The following is an 18,581-nucleotide window of genomic DNA, read 5'->3' as shown; positions in this document are numbered from 1 at the left end:
TCTCTGAATCTCTAGGAAGCTGAATCAAGTAATCCAATTAACAGCACACTCTTAAACTCTGTACCAGCCACCAACAACACTTGTCAGTGGGGGACAAAAAGAGGACTGTGCCTGTGTATTTCTTGCAACACAGTTAAACATTTCTTGGAGTAAGATGATGCAAATAGCATAGCTGGTGTTGTCTGCAAGAGTCCTGGACCTGTAACTCAGGCATCAGAGTGATTCTTATCGTAAAAATAAATGCAAAGATAAATTGTGTATTCATTTGACAAATGTGATATTACAATACTGCCACAAGAACATGAATCTTGTTAGAAGAAGTTGTTGGGGACCTAGCTTTTGTTCATCAATAGAAGGACAGGAAAGCAAACATGCTTATGACACATTGCACCTATTGCTGCTTACCACTTCAACAAGTTTGTGCTGCTGGACTGTGTGCACCTGCTGTTACTCTTTACTGGGATACACAACCAGTCCTGGCTTCACAACAGTGTTTTACAAGAATCTTGTAGGAATCAATGGATGTATTTAAAATGCTCTAAATACGAGGAGCACAGTATTCAATTCCAGAGGTAAATATGGAAGAAGAATAATCAGCAACTCCCACATTTGGTGGTTGTATTTTATGGACATTGTTCTTGATGGCCTTGTATCTTCTCGGCTTCCTGTATTCTTTAAAATTAGGTAAACACACTTTTTGCCATCATTCAATTGAGTAATGAAAATCATAGACTGACTTTGATCAAAGAATAAGGTCCAAAGGTTCCTCAAGTAGGCAGCGATTTTTTCACATTAATGCATAACTTAAACAGAAGAGGTTAAAAATCCCTAAAGTTTTTGTGTATAAGAAGCTGGACGTTGTACAAACACTGTCTTCTATTCATCTTCTGAAACTGTTTGGAATGCTTATTGCTGTTTTCAAGATGCTTAGAAAAATTTTCATTCACCAAATCACATTTTCTATTAAGAATGTTTTAACTTATGTGAAAATAAACCCAAGGACAGGTGATGAGGTGCCTACACACTATTTCAGAAAATGAAAAAGGAGTCTTGAAAAATATTAGTATGTTAGTTTTTCATTCAATGCTGTTTTTGGACCAGTTTACATTCTGTTTTTCTGTTTTCCTTCTCTTTTACAGGGGTATTTATGGAAGTTCCCATATTTAGTTTCTGTATACAATTAAAACTATATAGTTAAGTGATAACTTTAATGTTCAGCGTTTACTTCTCTGTCTTGTGTGATACACATAAAAGGGCTTGCTTCCCATGTTCATTAATTCTGATTACCCTATCATTTCCAACTGTTAATTAACTAGTGAGATCGAATAATTTCTGTAACATTATTTTAAGGCATTGATCAGCATAATTTTGAACTCAGAAGTCATATCCAGTTCTACAGCAACCTCTTAGATGAATGCTGAAGTAATTGGCTCCCTCAGAGATAATCCCTGTAATCACATACATCAATAACAACATCATGAGTCCCTGTCAACAAGAACAGAAGACAATCAGCCAAGTTGGCTCACTGCTAGACTGAGATAGTAAAATAAATACCATCATGCAAATTGAAAGGGAAAGGTCCTCCTGAAATAGGTTTCTAGAAGGCAAGACTTTCTTAAGGAAAAAAATGAAGCCTCAGAGGTTGACTCAATTTCTCATACTGGCCTTGTAGCTATTCTTTACTTCAGGGCAAACTCCTACATAGCTTTGAGCAGCAATGCTCTACAGGGTGGTGAACTCTCACCAAGAGATGGGATATTCTGTCAGTCTGAGGAAAGAAGTACAGATAAGAAAGGCTACAGAGGTGTCCTGGGCTCTACTCAGGGATCTTGGACTGTCCATCAGATGGTGTCTGAAGTCAGCAGGCTTGTTTTAGGAGGAATCATTGAGAGGAGCCCGGTGTTCAGTTTTCAAAGGGTCTGGAGAGGGTGTTCTGTGTGACTTAGGAAGCTTCTTATTACTTCTGATGACAATCAGGTCATGAAGTTTCAGTTTCTTTTCTTTTAAAGATAACAGAGGAAGAGCTAAAATATGCCATTAACTGAAGTAAAGACCTTGTTTCCAGATTCCTCATAGGACAGGTATTGCTGTTACGCATGGGGTAGAATGTACTTTCGTTTATCTCATAAAATGAGCCTTCAGTGATGAACCAACATATGTCTTGAAAATACTGCATTTAGTTCAGTAAAGCTGGATGCAGCAATACCAGAAATATCAACCACTGAAGGCTGTTAAAGAGATTCTTCATTGAAACTGGCAGTCACATTGGGAACCAGGTGTTGGCTGTAGGTAGATCATTTTCAAGTAGTTTAAAAAATCTAAAGGATAATTCTAAGTTTCTATAGCAAAAGCCAAGATAATTCCCTGAGTAGTCTCACCAAGAAAATTGCACAGGTTCTTAACACAGTGCTACCAGATGTGATACAGTTTTAGTCTGTGACCTGTTGTACTTGAGAATTAAAGGAAATGAAATGAATTCTGAGTATGGGTATTGCAATTGGTACACAGTATGTGAAACTATAAAAAAAAAAAAAAAGAAAAAAAAAGAAAAGAATAAGTTCAGTTGCAGTCTCGGGAAATAGTAAAACCTCACTGGTTTACATCTGCCTATAAAGGTGCTTTATTCCAGCTGTCCATTGTAATGATAAAATACAGTTCATGTGATCATGGGCAAGTTCTCCCTGTGTGTTGATCAAATCCCTCTGAGTCTCTACTTTATAGATACAATTGTATTTATCTAATTAAAAGGTTGTTCAGAGCCTTTGAGGTTTTTGTATGAAACTCACAGTTGTATAAAACCAAAATATTACTATGCAATTTAAAAATAAAACCTAATATACCAAGTCTCTGGGTATTGTTAGAAGAAAGAACTACCCAGGTGGATGGCATAGAGATGATGCAAACACTACTTAGCTGCTAGAGTACACAAGCTACTGACTTCACGGGTTGAGCAGAATTTAACCCATTAAAGTGCCAACTTCTATTCCCATCAGTTTAAAATGAAAGCTGAAGTTGCTCTCCACTTTGAGGTAAGCCAATAATTACAGTAATGAGCATCTTAGGTAACAGCTTTTCACTTTGTCAAGTAAAAATAGGGTATCCCTAATTTTGCATGAAGCCTATTCCTCAGGTTTTGGCTCAACAGTTGACTCAACAAATACCGTGGTAGAAGATAAACAGCACAACTATATTATTCTGATAGCTATTTACCACACTGGATAGGCAGACATCACTGGTTTTGCACAAGAGATTTGAACAGAGCTGTAACTACTTCTATTATATTGTCATGCCAAGAAGCAGGGTTGGATTGTACAAGTGCTTCAGAACTAATATCATTAGAAATATCAATAGGAAAAATCAATAGCAGCTACTGGTGTCAGAAAGAGACTAAATAGAGAAGATACAAAAAATATGTTATGAATTTGATTTTCTAGTTAGGGACTCTCATCCAGTGCTTGCTTTGAGCAGCACTTTTTTTTTTTTTTTTTTTTTTTTTTTTTGTTCTTATATATCCTGTCCAGATGTAGCACACTTAGGAATAATATTTGTATATATGGTATACGTGATATTATACTTATGGATACAGATACAACACAGAGCTGCAATAAATACACGATGTTCACACCTCAAATATTTTCCACTTTATAGTACAGTAGCCTGAAGGCCCTGGCAGACACTCTGTACCTGCTTGTTTATTCTTCTTCACACTTCTGAAGAATCGTACTAAGGATTCTTCTTTTTCCTGAAATAACACTAAATAGCCTCATAACCTTCCCTTTACCCCCAGTTCATTCATTCCATCTCTCAGTGACTCCCTCCCTACCACATATGGAAATAAAATAGTGTAACAACCTGGCACTAGTGAAAGGAGTTACAGTTGTCTTTTGCATGCTTTAGCAGGTGCATGGATAGGAGTGCTTCCTGAAGGCCAAGGTTTCTCAAAATGCGATACATGATGACAAGCCTAGAGAGACAGACAAATGCCCTTGGTGGCAGATGGTGCTCAGGCTGAGGACTTGCTGGCTGTTATGGTGTTGGCTGCAGAATTCCCTCTGTGCCAAAACCAAGGACCCCAAGAGGCTCTCCGGGATCAAGAGCTGCTGTTTTCATTTTTAAGAGCATCTGAAGAGTGTCCTAGCAATGCTCCAATCCACAGTAATTAATCCCCCTCCCCACACTCCCACACTAAGTGTGAATTATACAGCAGGAGGGGTGAGTGTATTACTTCAGGGAAGGGAATTTTGCCTGCTCCTCTTATTTGGACACAAGAACATAAAAATACTAGTGGTCATCACTACATAATGCCTTCATCTGCCTCAGTAAGTCCCTAAAGCAAAAGGCTGTTTATTCTTGTTCTGCTTCAGGATCAATTCCAGTGCATGAGATTGTCCTTGTTGCACAAAAATGTAAGCATCCATTTTAAAGTACTTTAATGGCTTTCAAGGAATGAAAACAAATGAGCTATATATTAGCTATATATATATATATATATATATATATATATATATATATATATATTTTATTAAGGTGTCAGGAGCAGAAGAGCTTCTTTTACTCCAGAAGGAAATAGCCTTAGATAATCATTTAAAAAGTGCTAGTCTCACAGTGGGGGCTGCGTTTACTGCCTACTCTGATTTACTGTGAGACAGATAAGTCAGGGCAAGTAGCAGGAATTTTTAAAGCTGACTTCTCTTTTTGGCTGAACACCTATAAACTGTCACTACCCTGTTCTCCCACCCCAAGCCTGTGAGAGGACGGAAGAAGGGGCTAAGCCATTCACACAGAGCACTGAGAGTCTCTGTTAGGACCCCACATCTGCTCCCAGCCTCATGCTTACTGGTAGCTGCAGCACAGTGCCCTTCCAAGCACAGCTCCGGCATGGTGCACATGAGTGAGGATGGCAGTGGTTCCTCTCACTTAAAGCAAGTATCTTGGCATTTCGTTACAGATTTTAATAAAGAACTTGGGGAACTGACATCCAGAGTTGATGTATGTGAATGAAAATTGATCAGCCTATTTACATATGGATCAAAAAATGCTAGCAGGTGACTCATTGCAGTCTTGCACTCACCTGGCAGTTTCTCTCTGGGTAGGACTATCTTTACCTACAGCTGAAGACCCCACCTTTGCAACTCATTGTTGTCAGTTAAAAAAAAAAATGTATAATGAATATAAAATTTCAGCCACTTACAGCACAGACTTACAGTACTTTGTTATTGTTCTTTTATCCCAGGACTACAATTTCACTCTAACACAGGCAAAAAGCATTACACTACAACCAAGAGAAGTAAGAAATGACCGGTAAGTATTTCCAGTGCTCCCTTTCCACTTTTATTCCTCTCAAAGACAGTTTTAAAAAACAGTTATTAGTTTTAAGCTAAAATATTTTGGATATGGGTGAGAATAATGGTTACCCTGCATGGAGTATTCCTTCACAAACCACATGGGTTAGATGCTGTTAGGACAAGCACACCACTTTCCTGCCCCTTTCTTCAAGAAGATCTTCTCCTCAAACCTATTTTAGGAGCACTCTGCCACTTACTGATTCAAAACATGTTTTACAGACCTCTTAGTCAAGTTCTTTAGAAGTGTGATAGCATTTGCAAGAGTAGCTGAGAAGTCTTCTTTGCCCCCCACCATTAAGATAAAAGTGTCAGACTGCAGCGAGATACAGGGTTGGATGTTTCCCATCGTTCCTACAAGTAGTGGACAGCCCGTGTGAGACACCATCCTGCTTTCCAGCACGAGTCTGAGTCTTTAAAGCCTTTTCACGAAGAATTAATTCAAGCTGACAGAACTGTAATAGCAGACTGTTTAAAACTTATTTCAGGTTATTTGCCCTGCCAGGTGGTAGGCAGTTATTTATATGCAGATGTAGAAGATCATTGCTCTGTAGGTTTAATGAAATCCTGTTTATTTTACTCAATCTTAAATCAAATGAAACAGCTTTTTTTTTTTTTTTTTTTTTTTAACCATTTCAATTTGAGATGAAGATGATCTAAATCTGAAGATCTGAAGGAAGTACTGCAAAATGTAGTCCAACTAGGACAATTCACTAAAACAGTTAAGAATTTGCTTGTTTTAAAGATGTAGTTTAAATAAATACTAATCTTATTTTTTAAAAAATTTACCTATTTAGACAAGTGTTTTGCTAGAAGTCTCATGTTTGTATGTAACTAAGATATAGTATCCTCAAAATTTAATATAAAACAGTTAAACACTTTGGAAGAATAAATTAGGAATTACTGTGCAGTATAATAAAAGTAGTCTTCATTTGCATGTGCTAATTAATTTCTACTGTATCCCACCAGCATTTGGGAGTAGTGGCCTTATTAGCTGGAATGAATTTGCTTATAGTCTGAAACTAAACACTGAACAAACTCAGTGAAGGTCACCCTTTTTCCTTTCAATTATCAAGGTTAATTATAAAATTAATTAGGTCAATTTGTAACTTTGATTAGGAGAATTTACCTTCTTTCGGCTTTGACATAGAATCTGGATCTGCAATGAAAGATTTTGCCTTCTGTACTCAGTTCAGTAGTTTTGCAATGTCCTTCTTATACACATTCCCAGGTTTTAACTGCACAAATGGCAGCAGATAATTGAACTCACATTGGAGCCTGTATGTATGTTTTATCTTGTCATTATCCTTTTCTCGGTGTAATTCAGTAACAAAATTTGTCTTTATAAAATAGATTAACAATTTCAGTGGAGACGTTAAATTGTTTGTGTCCTTTTCATACATTGTCAGGTATAACCTAGAGCATCTGCATCAGTAATTGGCAGAACATTACCTTTATTTTGGGTTATCCTCAACAGTTTCAGTTTTTCCCATAGTTGTCCTAATTATCCTTTCTAAGCTTTTATAAATGAAATGAGGAATAGCTGGGGACATGTATTTTGCTTATATTTTCTGCCTTGGTATAACACATACTTAAAATATTGCTAAGGCTTGATCCCAAACAGCGTTAGGACCCCAGCATCATTGACACGTGCGCCCTAAGCACAGACATTCTCCTCAAGAATGTGAGGGTTAAATAAACGCAGGTTAATTGGCAAATACAAAAAGGGCTGAAGAATAATTTATTATCCCATTTAGTGGTGGGTAACAGAAATCGTAACCAATTTGCCCTCTGGGACAAATTTGCACCTGGATCAAGAACTTAATCTTAGTCTGAAATCCTCTGCTTCAACGAGAGGAAAATCTTATTTCAGTTGTAATATGACCCTTCCCTGATTAAAAGGAACACAGAAACCATTAGCAGTTGACTTCAATAACCTTCTGCCTTTTGGCAATTAACAGAGGGACTAATTCTGCAAGGTAGAGAAGGCTTTCTGAGTGGCAGAAAACATTTATTTTTCCTTTCATGGCCAATGAGTTTGAGGCCTTGGCAATACTGAAAAAACTCTGAAGTACTGTGCCTGTTTGAAAGTGAGAAAAGAGAACGTCAGGATGAGTACCAAAGATTGGTAGTGGTTTGCATCTACATCATAAATGGTAATTAAGCAGTTAGACTCCACTGGGTCTCTGGGAAGCATGAAGGCCTCCTGAAGTGACAGCTTTGAAAGGAAATTTCTGCTTGGGCTCCATTTACTCTGATGATCCCACTCAATTTCTCTGCTAACACTGTATTTTCTTTTTGTAACTGTTTCAGACATTACCCCCCTTGACTTCTCCGTATTTTCAAAACATTTTAAATTTTCTCTAGCAGCATTGTATCAACTGGGCAGGAGTGAATCCTAATTATCTCCCTTTTCTGCACAGATTCAGTCTTCAGGGCCTGCCTGATGCTCTACTGCAGCCACCACCATCTCCCGGAAAGGAGTGCATGACACTTTTTGACGCAGCACGCACACACCACTGGACCTTTTATGAGCCTGATTTAGCCCCCAAAAGCAGGAAACTAGATCAGAAAAAAGAAATGGACTCTTCTCCTAGCACAACTGGGAGTACCTTACCCTCCCGCAACCTGACTCATTTTCTACAAACGCCCTGCCAAGCCATGTCTTAGAGAATAGCTTCTTATTTAATCTATCTTATTCTGTATAGCACAATTTTTTTTGTTTGTTTTGTTTATTTGGTTGCCTTGTGATTTTTTTTTTTCATTTTAGCCTGACTGACAGCCAGCTAGTATGCTCATCAACCTCAATGAACTCAGTGCGTCTATATGAAGGTCCATTTGAGAGCAACCGTGAAACCTTTCAGTGTAACAAAAGTCACCTAAATATTTAAAATTCTCCCTTAAGCAGGACAGGCAGTCTAGAAGGCACCAACATCTCTTCCAGACCATTTGCTTAATTGAAGATAGATCTAAGTAGGTATAGCTGTTTCCCTTACCTTGAGGTTATCAGGGATAGAGACTTTCAGTTAGCCTTAATTCTCCACCAGCAGTTTTCTCATTTAAAATACAAGGTTTACATAAAAAATCCCACAATAACACAAAATAAAGGTTTAAATGGAGCTCTTAATCTTTTCTTTACTCATCAGCTCTTGCCATATGCAAAGCCATTTTTTTTAAGGGATCATCAAAGTCTTCCCCACTGAAATTATTGTATCCTAGCTAGTCTTTAACTATTGAACAGTCTGCTTTTCCTCCATCTGCTAGCATGCTCCTCCTCCTTATTTGCTGTTTTCATACCATCAGTCTATGTTTGCACTCCTCCTGTGCCTTCCTGTGGTTTCTCAACTGTTTTGTCTTCAGCACATGAAAATCCAGTGGCATCCGCCTTGACTATTAGAAACCATACACACTATTTCCTTTCAATACTAGAAACAGGAATGAAATCAAATTCAAATACTTGTTACTTCAATTCAAAAGACCAAATAAATATCTCCACAAGTATGCCCTGTCCTTTCACTGTCTATAACTATAGGTGGCAATGAAAAATAGAGCAAGTTGTTTTCTTTTCTTTGGTGAGCAATAGTCAGAAATGTCATGACCAAGAAAATAAAGCAAACTGATAGGTTTGCTTGAAGTTTCATCAGGGAGTCTCAGATCTACCTGTCTTAGTGTCTAGGTGGCTACAGCCTGTATTATCTGTGCCTAAAAAGCTCAAGCAGTCTGCAGGTGTCACCTGAAGAATTCCAGCTGAGGAGGCTACGTGCCACTTTGGTCCTAATTGTTCTGCTGACCTATTTGCTTTTGCTTGTGGAGATTAGGGTATGCCAGCACACCATGTAATTGTAGGACTTTGTCTGCACAGTACAAGTTGCAGAAAAGAAGCTTACACTTTCTTTTAATAAGTGAAACTTATTTAAGCATGTACACTCCCAGCTTGTCAGCTCCCTGCTGCTGTAGCTTAGCTTTTGTGCCTTACCTTGTCCTTAGATGAGTCCTGAAGGTCACTTGTCTACACAGCAAACAAATGTTTAAAGTGTTCCTTAGAATGGGAACCCTTCTGCTAAATTGCTGTATAGCCCTTAAAAACATAGCTAGTGGTGATCACATAACAATATCAATCATTGCTTCATCCTCACAGTCAGTATTTAGAATGAGCTTTGAGGCTGGGAAATATTCTTGACATGTTCAAAATGCTTCTAAACGGAGTAAGCAAAGTGCTTCCAAAAGTACTCTTAAAAAAAAAAAAAAGAAAAATTAAGAAGCACACACACACACACACACACACACACACACAAAAAGAGCATTTAATGTTATTGATGGAGTTCAATTGGTTATGTAACATTTTACCCATCCAGAGATGTAGACAGTCATTACTGCAGCGATACAGTTATGGATTAAACATGTGCATACTGAGAAGAGAAGGGGAGCCTCCAGCGTCGGTTTACAGTGACTGAAACTGTTAACAGACTGGGATTTGACTGGGAGCAAAGATAAAACAGGTGGCTTCGTTTAACCAGGACTGGGCACCAGAATATGCCTCATTCTGCAAATGTGACTGAAGTAATGTTATTTTGTGTGAACAATAGTACATTGGACAAGTCTGTGAACAAACACTGAGTAGAAAACTCCCTTATAATTAAAGCCTTTGTTCTATAGTTTATTAACTAACTGTGCTTACAGGAAGTTACTTTTAAAGGGAAGGCCACCAAAAATTACAATACTGAAGCTAGAGTGCAATTTTTTATGCAATTCAAGGTAATTTTGCGAATGGACACCGACTTCTCACTGAAAATGTAATCATCACTTTCATGGGGTTGATAGCTTGAGCCAAGCTAACATCTCTGTTAATGCTTTCATCTTAGGATGCTGCAGGTTAGAATGCAAGAACAGCAGAACTCAGCACAGTAACTTTGTCAATTATTACAATATTTACTGTTTCATATGAACAAGATGGATTTATATTGGCTGCAAGGGACCCAAAGGAATTGTCTATTGAATTTCTTTTCCCCCAATGCAAATTCTGGATTCAAGGTAGCAGACGAAAGGAGCTCTACTACCCTATTCTCCTGTGTTCACTTTTTAGGCAGCCTGAAGCTCGAGTTTGCTTCAGGGTGCCAAGGAGCTTGTAGCAGACACTGCACTAGAACACCAGCCTCCCATAAATTCAGCCAGACATTTCCTCTTTTGCAGGACATCATTGGGGAAATATTGTCCATGAGCTCATGAGCAGCAATGCAGATTTCCCATGCTAAGTGAATATTCTTTCTTCTTCTGAATAATTAAAGTCAAAAGTTATTAGGAAACTTTACAGTGTTTTCTCTAAATTATAACATCTTAAAATCTGTAAGAATTTTTCTCCATATGAGATACACTGCAAAAATACAGACATTTGCATGACATTCAATGTCCTTTTTACTATCTCTTGGCTGGCTGCCTTTAGCTGCTTTTCTTTATGACTGCTAGAAGCTTCAGTCCTTTTATCACTTCACTCCTAACCTAAGGACTTTTATTTTTCAGCTCAGAGTAACTGTGTGAAAACAGCTTTCCATCTACTTTTATCAAAAGAGTGAGCCCTGCATCTCCCCAAGGCTGGGGCAGCAGCACATCAGCAACACAAGCTCTCTTCCTGGCTCAGAAGCTGCACCTACCACTCATGTTCTCATCCTCCAACTCACTTTTTTTTTCTTTTTTTTTTTTTTTCTTTAAGCAAACCAGCAAAACCTGTGTTTGAGGGAGCATCAGCAAGCAAGCACAGAGTGGCTGGCAGTCAGCTTTCCTTGGAGCCATACGTAGCGATTGCTTGTTTATTGGTATCAAGCTAGGTTTCAGGAATCTTAACCAAGACGATGGTCTCATTTTGCTGTACAAACACATACAAGAAAGCAAGCTATATTGCAAACACAGTTACCTGACACAAGTGAAAAGAAGCCCTGACAACCTGAGTTGACGGGTGGAGAGGGGAAGGCAAAGTGACAAACCCAAGGTCACCCTGAGCCTGTGGAAAATGGGCTATAAGCACTGTCTAGACATGCTGGTCAGACCAGTCTGTGCTTCTGCTGACAAGTTTGGGGGATAAAAATTAATGTACTTAATCTGAAGAGCATGAGCTTTCATCTGTTAAGGAGGAGAACCAGACACCTTCAGTAGGAAAGAAAAACATACCTCAAGATGTTTAATGGACACACCAGGAGAGAGGAATTATAAAATATTTCCAACTAGCTCGCCGATACATTGAGAAGAATTTGTATTCTGCAGCAGAATACAGGACAGTTTGTGCTACTTTCTTGTAATAAAACACCATAAAGAAACAAATGGTAATTATGTGCACTTCCTTTATATGCAGCTGAGAGATACCTTTAAGTACTGTGACAGCTTGCTAATGTACCACTGTATTTGAATAAATACCTGGAGTAAATAGGTTTATGAAACCTCTCATAAACTGCCAGGTGGATAAGGGGCTATTATCAAAGTACCATAACTTACTCACTTTTCTCTTTGTACAAGCTGTTCCCAACCAGACTGATAAGTGACTAGATGCAGATACAAAAGCAGACGCAGCATTTCTAGGAAAGGACACACACTTCCATGATAGGAATTCACCTAGGCTGCACCAGAATGTGAAGACCAAATACCCCAGGGTAAATATCTGAGAGTTGCTATTCAGTTTTAGGTAATTAATCTTGGGATCCTTGAATTGCAGTCTTTCTCATCTCTTATCTTGGAGGTCATTTGGAGGCCAGTGTTAAATACTGTCTGCTGCTAACTGAAACATCAACATCTGAACATCTTACCTTTCAGTTGTACATGACTGAAGTTTTAAAAGATATTGCTATCGATTACAGGGTGATTTCACGATTAGGAAACAAAAACACAAAAGCAAATGTATGAAACCTTCAAGAGTGAAGCCAGTCTGATTTATTTCCCCCCCCCCCCCCCCCCCCCCAGGATACTGTAGCAGTCTTAAAATTTGTTAACTCAAAGTCTCATTATTTTCCAAAGAGAGCAACTGTTTTCCCATTGTGTGGCAGCTTCCCAGGCAGATTGTCTCTGAGAGAAGACTGCGTGGGGCCAGGCAGCTCAGCCTTTGCAGGTGACACAGTTTGGTGGCTCCATCAGTGGTGGGATGGCCGGAGCAGTGAGAGCCATGAAGTGGTGCAACTTCCCCACCTCACATGCGACCTCCAAAGTCTCTTCCCATGGGACCTGTCCCAGTTCTCTAAAGCTGGAACAACAGTCAAAATATCATTTTTTATCAGCTTTTCCTTCAGTTATCTCATTTTCCATGCCTTGTCTGTTGCTTGGACTCTTTTTTATTTCTGTTACTTTTTGTATTTAAAACACTATCCTGGCATGAGATGTTTGTGTGTTATCTAAACAACAGTGGGGCTGTGGATGCTCTCAAAGAACAGTGACCTTTAAGCATACATGTGACATCTGTAGGAAACAGCTGGAAAACATATCAGGTGTTTCTTCAAGTGCAATGTAGTGTTCCTGCAAAGGCTTCTTTAGACCTCTTCACATCATGCAGCACACAGCAGTGCTATTCATTAAAACAACAACAAAAAATCCTCTATTGAGCTGTATATTCTAACACAGAGAATTTAGAGTTGCACAGCTTCCTGTAGGTGAAAGAAATAGTGACCAAAAAAAAGAAAAAAAAAGACCAACGAACTTTTTTACTACTGATTTAGGCTTCCAAGCACTCGTTTGCTACAAAGCTTCCTTTTAATAACCTTTTCTCTCTCTGCTAAATACGTGCTACCGAAGTGACTCCTCCTGACTAATCGTTCCTCAAGCATTTGCACACATTAGCTAATTGATTTGCAGGGGTTAAAGTGAGTGGTTAGTAAACCTCTGATAATACTGGGAAGCATTCAGAGGTTCAGATGATTAGCCTTTTTTTTTTTTTTTTTTTTTTAAATGCATCTCAGCCTTCTCTGCCTAAAACCTCAAACATTGCACTTGTAATAAAGATCGCCACTTTATCTTGTTTGAGGTTGGCCATAAAAGCAGCAGGTCTTTTGCTCACGTTACTGCCTCTTGGTTTACTTTGAGATACTTTCTATATAGACAAATCATTCTTATATACAGCTCAGATTTTATGGGCAAACAATCTACCTAACAGCAGCTCTGGGAGGGATTCTGTCCCAGACTTCAGGGTGTCACACTCTGGATTGGCTCATGCAGCTGTGTTAGGTGGCTGGGACAGGGTCCCCATGGCCATCACACTGTCACTGACATCTCATCCCCTCACTCCACAAGCAGTGCATGGTGTAGGTTTCTTTTCTCACAGGCTGCACAATGGATGCAGCTCCTGACATGCACGGATCCTGTGCAGATGAAAACAAACCAGTTTGGGGCAAGGGGGAGAGATCTGTGGGTGTGGACAGAAGAACAGCCTGACCCTCAGGTCTGGCTCGCCACGTCCTGCTCTGGAGCAAGGGCAGGAGAGGCTGGAGTCGCTCTGTCTGCTTGGCCACGTAAACACGCTGTAAAGCAGGGAGCCTGGGTCATTCCCTCAGCGTGTCGGGCTCCTAGCCCTTGCCCCTGCAGCTAAAGTGAGGCTGAAAGACAGAGAAGGATTTGGCTGTCACCTTTAGAAATACATGAGCACTCTCCCCTTTTCCCCTGTCCCTGAACTCTGGAATTGTATTTCATCGCTATCTGAGCGATCAGAGAAAGTTTAACCTGCAAAATTATGCACTGTAAATGACAACCATTTTCCTCTCAAGGTGAAAGACTTAGAGATGGAGAGAAAGAGAGGCCCAGTTTCCATGGCAACCCGATGAAACTTACACGCCATAGGAAAATGTCATTCTCCAAAAAAGACAAAACTTCATGGACAAGTGGTACGGTACATCAGAAAAGGAAATTGCGATTTTAAAATGAAAAGCTCATTTGCATTTATGGTTTTGAGTTTCATTTTCTAGTTATAAGACCCAATTGTGCACAATTTAGTGGAGAAAATTATATTCAACATTTCAGGTGAGTAATGTAGATTAAGATCAAATTTGCCTTGAAGAAGTTCATTGCCACAGACTCAGGTGCAGAGCAGGCAGGAGGGGATGAATCCTGCTTTAGGTGCACTTCCATGAAGCTGGGATAACAGTACTGCATCAGAGAAGCTGGCTGACATTTTACATCCCCTATGAGACGTTACAAAACCAGAATCTGTCCTTAATTTTTGAGATTCTTACCACAGCCTGCAATTTCATCCGGTAAAGTTATACCTTCTAGATTCCATGTTACCTTTGATACCATCAATCACCATCCATTGTAAGCCACATTGCATAGGAGAGCATTTTATGATGAGCATTATCATCGTAATATAGCAAAGAGCATTGTTAATGAAGCGTGGAAAAAGAATAAATTCAGCTAATGGGTATATGTGTCAAATTTCAATTAGGGATATGTTGGAAAGTGAAAGAGAGAGACGAGCATACAAATTAAACCTTTGACCTTCAAACTAAAGGGAGAAAAACCTGAGAGAAAAGGGGGATGTTCAGAGATGCTTTCCTTGCTGAATGCTGAAGAGTCTGAGCAGAAACTCTGAAGTGTTTTCTCTTTAATTGCCACTATATAGAGATTGACTCAAAAAAAGGAGGGGAGGGGGGGGGGTTGGTTCAGCTGGTTTATTGACAGCTATGTTGCTATTTGTGTTATTTACTGCATGGGGGAGATATAAAGACTGTGAGGATTTTATGGTACTGTTAGACAAAATCTCACCTACATGATGTCTGGGCAAAGGATATTAAAACTTACCCTTCCCCACCTGTGAAATGCCATTGGGAAGAGCTTCCTTCTTGCTCTTCTGCTGGGTGCCCACCTGGGGCAGCACTAGGACAAATGCCTCTGCCTTTGCCCTGCTAGAGTCAAACGCCAGCCAGCATCTTGCCCTCATTGCCAGCCTTGCAAGGAAATAAAATCCATTTGTGTTACTTCACCCTTAATAAATTAATACTTCTAAGTGCCAGAAATAGTAGAACATTTGTCTGGGAGACCAACCCTCTGTAGATCTCACAGCACATTCCTGAGTAGTTGCCATGGATTTTTGTTTCCCACAAAAAATCAGCATCGTGAAGATCTCTCTTTACTCTCCCTGCTCACAAAAGCCTGTGGGTCCTTGATAGTGCGAGACTTTCTTCTCATCTCCAAATATCCTTCCTGCCATCCCAGGGTGGCCACCTGCTTTATGGGTGTATGAAACCAATTTCAGATTCAAACACTATATGGTTCCCCAGTTTGAGTCAAATTCAACACAGGAAAGAAGGTTACACTGCCACCTGCTGTACAGCAAAGTCTTGAAAGTGATGAAGGCAACACAAGAAACCCCCATGTCTCAGAGGGACACGTTTCTTCAGAGTCAAGGCAAGCAATCCCAGCTGCCCCAGGAAGGGTCCACATGGGCCAGGAAAGATCTTGGTGCCTTCGGCCAGATCTTTCACTTAGATTCTGGGCTGGGTGGCCACCACACAGCACGGGTACCCCACTGCATATGCTTATAAGTGACAGAAGACTTAGCCATGGGGTACGTGCAAAGTGGCCTTTGCATCACTTCCCCCTTCCTTTTCCGCAGTTAAGCTGGTGGTTATTTACCACAACCAAGAGAAAACACATCTCATTGTCCTTGAAAGCAAACACTTCCCAAAGGACTCAGAGATCTCAGTTCTGCCCCCGCACCGCATTGGGGAAAACTACAAGACTGAGGTTTCTTTTTGTTTCCATCTACAGACTTGAAGCGGATTTTTTAAACACCTCTTTGCCTGTGTCTCAAATACTGGATTTGTAGTAAGTATATGTAAATGACTGGTATCAAAAGGATATATTACATGAAAAAATTTGTTCCTCATCTTCAAAAGCTTATGAAAAGACTAGAGAAATGTTGAATTTATCCTTCCCTCAGAATTACTAACATTTTTCTCAGTAATTTTTTCTCTGAGACATGCAGCTAAGTATTATTGGCATGATTACTCTTAGCATTTGATAATGGAAATATGGAAAGCAAATTATCTTGTTAAGTCATAAGATTTCACTCTGTTGCATGACTGAATGATGTATGTCCCTATAAGTAGGTAATACAGGACCATTTTTAAATGACAAATTTTGCTATGACAAATTCTGCAGCCTGAAAACTTAAACTCTCCTTCTTCCACTCTGGTAGTGTGTGTTTAAAAATGCTTTTTTACTTCTTCCATATTTACTTTTATAGTACTGGTAGAAATACAATGTTTTCAGTAGAGTATCTTCTTTGATATAGTGACCATCTGCATGTTTATTTCCAACTATATTGTTTGGTTTTAATAGGCTAAGTGGGTCACACTGTTATTGGATAAAAATTGTACCGTGAGGCTTATCTCTAGTGTTAACATTCTCATTCACAAGCTGGGGGAAAAGGAATCTTCTATGAATCTCCTCCAATATTTACTTTAAGCTTCTGTGTAAAAGAACATCCTTGCCAGAAAACTTTTTGAATAGCATAATTGCGGAATGCAAATTCAACAGGAAAGCTACAACAGCAAATTGAATTGCTTTTCTTCATCAGTTGAAAATTCATCAAGCTCTGTGTGAAATCAAGAAAGTCGGGAGGAATTGTCCATGTAGCTTCTTTCAGGACATAGTCACAGGGTCAAATTGGTTTTATATTTCTCAAAGATTAAAAATCAAAGTCATTATATCTCTTGGAATGTCATTCAACATTAAATCAACAAGTCTCTCACGTTTAAAGTCATACTAAATTTCAGAGTTTTTATTTGCTCTTGGGGTTTTGACCCATTGGAGAGGTGTAGTCATAATTTTGAACCTTTAAGAAAAAATCCTGCAACTGTGTTTAGAAGTGAAACCCTGCATAAGCTGAGGTTCACAGCTTATATTCCAAAATATGCTGTAAAATACTGGACACCGAAAACAGTGGGCCTGGCAGCAATGCTGTTATGTTGCCTACCCTGTAGACTTTGTAAACCCCTCTTTCCTGATACCAGGAAACATCCAAATCCCAGATCGGATTTTCCTGGACTGTTTTGGATCTCGCTATCTTTGCAAAGGAGCTCAGACATTTCTGTGGTCAGATACAGGATGTCTGCACTGGGAAACAAGATCCTGCAGTTTCTCACCTGGCTTGTACCATCACAGGACGTGGCATAAAGATGCAGGTACCCAAGCAAGTACCCAAATGATCAGGAGAGGCTCCATGGGAGATGAGGACCGCAGATCTCTGTTTTTCCACTTGCCTCGGTGTTTCCGAATGGAAAACTTTTGCCCATTTAAGCAGTTTTTTGTTTGTTTGTTTGTTTGTTTTTTTAATAGCTTCAAGCTTCAGATAACTTTTTGCTTTCCACAAGTAGCAGAGGGGACTGAGTGCTACAGGCGTAGTCCTGCAAGAACTTACTGCCAGGCAAGAAGCTCACAACTACTATACCTTTTGTTAAAATCAGTGAGGGACATCTCAGCCCAAGGGCACTTCCCTCTTCTGTCATGTTAGCAAGGATGGAGATCTGCCCTCCTAGCCAGCTTTGGACTTCCCTGTCAATTAGAAACCATACCTACCGCGATATAAATCTGACATTGCAGGTGGTGTCACCAAACATGGAGACATTCCTCAGTACATTAGAGGGAGGAGCTGGATGAGCTAGGGAAGAAATTAGCCTGCTTTAATTTAGGTCTGGAGTTCACTATGCTCCAAGAGTCAAACAGATCAAATGCAATAAATAATTTGTTGCCAAGACAAAGGATTTATACACAGTGTGTGCAAGTTTACATTTTACATCCCTAACCTTGCCTCTGTGGTGCCAATTTTGAAAATGACATCAGTGAGAAAAGGATGAGTATGACTATTCTTAGCTATAAATCGAAGGTCTTAGGACATTTAAAAGGCTCCAAGAATGTTTTCAGGACTTTTCTTTCTTTTTGATGCAAGATGTATTTCTACAATGCATTGTTACGAGGATGTCATAAAATATAGATTAATGATTGCATTTTCATCCTTTTGATGTGCCATTTAATGAAGTGTATGCTCTTTCATACTTGACATCAAAAAGACAACTGCCGGAATTCTTCACATATATACATCAAATGAATTTTTGTGTTAATAGGTATAATCACCTAGGCAAAAGAATACCTACATCAACTGATTCACAGCTGATTTGATAGAGACTGATGTAATGTGACCCCTACCTAGTTAAAATGCTTACTTATGAGCGTAATATGAAAACTTATATGCAAGTCCTGCAGCCCCCATCTATT

The 18,581-nt window shown here is 39.3% G+C and overlaps 2 long non-coding RNA genes across 2 annotated transcripts in view; one reads left to right on the top strand and one right to left on the bottom strand.

The window, feature by feature from the left end:
- LOC140002886 (uncharacterized) overlaps positions 1-9,590 on the top strand; it is a 49,800-nt gene extending 40,210 nt beyond the window's left edge. The window contains exons 2-3 of the long non-coding RNA XR_011810509.1: positions 5,234-5,301; positions 7,766-9,590. This is a non-coding gene — a long non-coding RNA (uncharacterized lncRNA). The remainder of the gene's footprint in view (positions 1-5,233; positions 5,302-7,765) is intronic.
- Positions 1-18,581, bottom strand: part of LOC106017808 (uncharacterized) — a 498,210-nt gene that overhangs the window by 50,221 nt on the left and 429,408 nt on the right. The window lies entirely within an intron of this gene.

The sequence above is a fragment of the Anas platyrhynchos genome, chromosome 7, assembly GCF_047663525.1.
Source record: "Anas platyrhynchos isolate ZD024472 breed Pekin duck chromosome 7, IASCAAS_PekinDuck_T2T, whole genome shotgun sequence".
Lineage (NCBI taxonomy): Eukaryota > Metazoa > Chordata > Aves > Anseriformes > Anatidae > Anas > Anas platyrhynchos.
This window is presented reverse-complemented; position numbering and strand designations above follow the sequence as displayed.